The 5,307-nt window shown below is 44.6% G+C and overlaps 1 non-coding gene across 1 annotated transcript; it reads left to right on the top strand.

Annotated features, from left to right (window-relative positions):
• Window positions 1-3,753: 3,753 nt before the first annotated feature.
• LOC119972972 lies at window positions 3,754-3,872 on the top strand. Its single transcript, XR_005462207.1, has one exon. It is a non-coding gene; the product is annotated as a 5S ribosomal RNA (ribosomal RNA).
• Window positions 3,873-5,307: the final 1,435 nt, after the last annotated feature.

Genomic DNA, 5,307 nt, shown 5'->3' with positions numbered 1-5,307 from the left:
GAAACATTTAAGCAATCGGTACCAGGGCAGACTCCCCGGCGCCAGTGGAGACTAAAACAAAAGCAGGCCAACAGTTACCTGGGACCCACCCAGTGATCAAGCAACGACCCCTTTATTGGAGAAATCAATACAAATGATTGGGACATGGTTCAATTAATTGGGGCCAAGTTCAGGAACCGCCCAAAAGAGCGCGAAGCCCCTTTGGGGTATAAAGAGGAGTCCCCAAAGACAGATCGCTCTCTTCTTCTTCACCTTCATCTTGGCCTTGGCTCTCAGCGACGAGAGGACCGCCAAGCACCAGCCAAGTAAGTCTAAGGTCAACACACGCTATGAGATAGGCGCTCCTAGCTACTATTCTATACCAGTTCGATGCCAGCAGCCTCAGAACCGGACAACGGCCATTGTTCCTCTGACTGAGTGGGCACCCGAAGCTAAGTATAGGCTTTTAGTAGTAGTTGTAGTTTAGTTGGTAGAGTTTGTGCATGAGTATATTTGACTGTGTGTGTAAATAAATGTGCATTGATTTCAAACTTACTAACTGGTGTATCGAGTCTTTGATCAGTATTCGGTTTTGAACCTTGTGGCGGTATCAGAAAGATACCTGGCGACTCTTGAGAAAACGTAATTAAAACAGAGCAAATTAAGGAGAGCATAACGAGCAACAGCACCAGGGAACAACATACCATCCCTGAGTCTCGTTTGTGGCCACAGAAACACTTATCTAGTCCCCTTAAAATTAAATATTTGCTCCTCCGCTGTGTAACTATGGTGCATTTGTCTGCTGCTTTCCCCTGAGAGGCCATTCACCCACATCAGTATCCAAAGCGGTGTATCTGTTTTATAGGGGAATGGGCACAGACGATTTCTGCACTGGTTGTCTTGACCTCTTGCTCTGCTGGGTAGTCACCCATTTCCCTGGGGGTCACCCAGCGGCTCTGGCTGGCTGGGTAGGTCGGTAAGATCAGGTTAGAGCTCAGGCTGCCCCAGTTCTGGGCGCAATTCTCGATGGCGTGGGGGATTTGAGACAGTTAGGGGATGCTGAGAGGGGGCACAACTGTTTAGAAACTCACTGTATTCTGGTCTGTGCTTCCTCAGAGATATTGGAAGTTGTCCAGATTTAACCAGAACCTTGTTAAGGGCGGCACGGTGGCACAGTGGTTGGCACTGCTTCTTCACAGCGCCAGGGACCCAGGTTCAATTCTCACCTTGCGTGACTGTCTGTGTGAACTTTGCACATCCTCACTGTGTCTGCATTGTTTTCCTCTGGGTGCTTCGGTTTCCTCCCACTGTCCATAGATAGAACATAAACATAGAACAGACAGTGCAGAAGGAGGCCATTCGGCCCATTGAGTCTGCACCGACCCACTTAAGCCCTCACTTCCACCCTATCCCCATAACCTAATAACCCCATCTAAACTTTTTTGGTCACTAAGGGCAATTTATCATGGCCAATCCACCTAACCTGCATGTCTTTGGACTGTGGGGGGTGTTATGGGTCAGGGTTTAGAGAATCGCAAAGTGTACCATGGAGTTCACATGACCCACAACTTTTAATAGATTGTGGTATGGGGAGCACACGGCCCACTCTACAGGTATGTTACAGCAGACATGGACCAGTATTATTTTTAAACAAAACAATGTTTATTTTATGAACTCAAGTTAACCTTTTTAAAACAAACAGTGAATAACTTAGCAACCATTAATTCAAATACACCCCCCAAAGAAGACAACACTACATAATCTGTATGCTGTCCTTTTAACATCCAAAAGACTTAACAAACCTTCAAACAGGAACACATTAGGTTTACATTTAATACTGAGACCTTTTAACAATTCTGAGTTCACCAAATGATCCATAGATAGTCTTTGGATGGCAGAGATCAACATCAGTGCAGCTCACTTTTAACTTCAGATTCAGCTCACTGAAAAACACAGACACACCCAAGCTCTTCTCAAATTGAAACTAAAAAGCAGAAGTAGAGCTCAGCTCCACCCACACTTTGACATCACTGCAGTAACATGAGCAGCTCCATTTCTTAAATGTACATTTCTTAAACACCCATTTCTTAAAAGATACTCTCACATGACAGAGGAAACCGGAGCACCCGGAGGAAACCCACACAGACACGGGGAGAACGTGCAGACTCCGCACAGACAGTGACCCAGCAGGGAATCGAACCTGGGACCCTGGCGCTGTGAAGCCATAGTGCTAATCACTTGTGCTACCATGCTGCCGATGTGCGGTTTAGGTGGATTGGCCATGCTAAATTTCCCCATAATGTCCAAACGTTAGGTGTGTCTATGGGGATAGGGCGGGAGATTGGGCCTCAGTAGGTTGCTCTTTCGGAGGGTCAGTGCAGACTCAATGGGCTGAATTGCCCCCTTCTGCACTGTAGGAATCCTATGATTCTATGATTTTCTTCCTGCAGTGCGACCACCAATCTATACATGCTATCCATGATACTCTCCACCTCACTGATGCTCAACAGTTTTCCCAGATGCTGCTCCAGCTCCGAAACCCAGGATTCCAGGAGTTTCAGCTGGAGACATTCCCTGCATACATGCTGGTCCCGGGCACTGGAAATGTTTCAAGTTTCCCACATAAAGCAGAAGGAGCACTCTACGGCTATGAGCTTTCCTGCCGTGACTTACCCCTTTAAATTAAACATTTTGAAAGATACTTGAAATCAAGTAATATCAATTACTCTCGGGCTTTTCTTCCCTGGTTCTTGGTATGACCAGAACATAGCCCTTACAATTTATAGGTCACAAAATATAGACCTTAGAAAGTAAAAGCAATATAAGTAGTAAATACTTACCCAACCGTACTCACCCAATAAGCTGCCTCCGTTTATGATGTCACCTCAGGAGCGCCAAACTTCAAGCTAGCTCTGCGATCTCAGTCTCACTGTTTCCCATGCTCTTTTATCCTCCCAGGTCTGTTCTCAGTCTTGTTCTTTCTCACGCTCTTTTATCCTCCCAAGTCCATTCTCAGTCTCGCTCTTTCTCGCGCTCTTTTATTCACCCAGCTACTCTCTCGGTCTCGCTCTTTCTCACGCTCTTTTACCTTCCCAGCTCTGCTCTCAGCTCTCAGCCACACTCTTTCTTGCGCTCTTTTATCTTCCCGGCTCCGCTGTCAGTCTTGCTCTTCTTCACTCTTTTTTATCTCCCCGGCTCCACTCTTCGTTCCCTGGCTCCACTCTTCATTCCCTGGCTCCACTCTCCCAAACCATATCCTTACAAAATTTGCTCATAAGCTCAGTTAGAAATAATAGAAATACGATCCCCACACCCCAGCATAAAAGTTGGACAAGCCTGGTAGAAACCATCTTATAATGACAAAGGTTCTCTGCATTTTTCTATAATAACTGGGATATTGGAAGGGATCCTGGTTCAGGAGGAACCATTGGGTCAATTTAGAAAGCTCTTATCTGCAGTTAATGGGGTAATGGTCTTACAATGTGCTTGATAGCCTTACCACCCCATTACTCTCTGCACTATAAGGAAATCAAGGTCCTCCAATTTTAAACAACTTTGACTGCCGTTTTAGGTCGGAATTGGTTGAAGTCCAGGCCGTGACCAGACCCACTTGCAATGGAAGAGAAGGGACCCAGCAAAGATAAGTATTGGATCATTTTTTGTGGGCTCCAGAAAGAGAGAGGTCCATCTCCTGGCCTTACGAAAACAAACCAGGGCATTGCTGCCAAGGGCAACCACCCTCCCAGATTGTGACCCTAACTTTGTCACTGGCAGGCCTACAGCCATACTAGTCTGAAAACGCCCGGTCTTGTCTGATCTCGGAAGCTAAGCAGACCCAGGCCTGGTTAATACTTGGATGGGAGACCGCCTGGGAATACCAGGTGCAGTAGGCTTTAAATGTAAAAACAACAACAAAAAAATAAACAAAAAAAATAACTTTGTCACTCGCAGGTACAGCTTCAATCTCGTGAGCTTTGTCGGGACGTCCCTGCAGCTTGCCTAGTGAATTCAAATAAGGCTGGAGTCTCAAAGTTACAGGGGCCTCTTCACTGCTAGAACGAGTGTCCACCCAGAGCACACCCAGAAGTCAAAACTGATTCCATGTTAATGGGATTGGCCAGAAACCAAGGAACCCGGGGAAAATATCCAACCTAAAATCCTGAAAATACAACATTTTGACCCTTTTCTTCTCCAGTACACAATTGTCTTTCCATTCGGGTAGAAAACTTCGATCAGAACACAGAAGCAGAAAATACTGACCTTCAATTTTTAAAAACATAGATAATTTGCAACGTTCATCTGTTGTATCAAACTCATTCCTTCTCTTATCACAAGCTCTTCTATCAGGACGCCATTCCATTTTTCCCATATGCAATATCCAATACACCATAAATCAATCTGATTTCCCGTTTCAATTGAACCTTGCTAGGTTTATTTATATCATCCATTTTGCTACTCATATTCCATTTAGACTATCTGTTTCTATCACTATCCATCATCTCTAAAACATCATGATAGCCTAGATCAGGTTTTGTCTCTTCATTCTCCAATATTATTGAATTTAATTCTGCCTTTGTTACGTCCTGCCTTGGCATGGCTGGTTTTGAAGGTAATGGGTTCAAACTTCGCCCTGGAGACTTGACCACAAAATATAGGTTTGGGACACATGGACACTAAATTGAGGGAGTGCTGCACTCTCTGAGGAGCTGTATTTCAGGTGTTATGCTAAACAAAAGCTCCGTGTGCCCTCTTGGAAGGATGTAAAATATTCCACCATACATAGAAAGATTTAGAGACCATTCAGCCAACTGCACCTGCACTAACCCAGAAAGATGTACCCAGCTGAGCCTCATCATAAAATTCCCCATTCCTGGCAAAATCCTTTTGAGTCTCTTCTTTATCCTCTCTCGTGTAATGTTATCCCCTCGTTGATGTGACCAGAACGATTGTGATCCAGCGGAGATACAACTAGTGTTTTACACAGTTCTAGCATAACCTCCCTATTCTAATACTCCAGGTCTCAGCCAATATAGGAAAACATCTCATATGCCTTCTTGACCACCTTAACCACTTGACCTGCTACCTGAAGGGATTTGTAAATATACTCTCCACGGTCAATCTTTTCTTCTATGCTTCTCAATATTGAAGATTTTAATTGTGTATTCCCTTGCCTTGTTTATCCTCCCCAAATGCATTATCACACACATATCTGCATTGAATTCCATTTGCCTATTTTCAGTTCACATGACCAATCCATTGATATCTTCCTGCCGTCTATAGCATTCTTACTCACCAACAACACAGCCAATTTTTGTATAATCATACCCC

This window comes from Scyliorhinus canicula, chromosome 10 (genome assembly GCF_902713615.1).
Source record: "Scyliorhinus canicula chromosome 10, sScyCan1.1, whole genome shotgun sequence".
Lineage (NCBI taxonomy): Eukaryota > Metazoa > Chordata > Chondrichthyes > Carcharhiniformes > Scyliorhinidae > Scyliorhinus > Scyliorhinus canicula.
The sequence above is the reverse complement of the archived record's forward strand: the minus strand, read 5'-3'. Positions and strand labels throughout refer to the sequence as shown.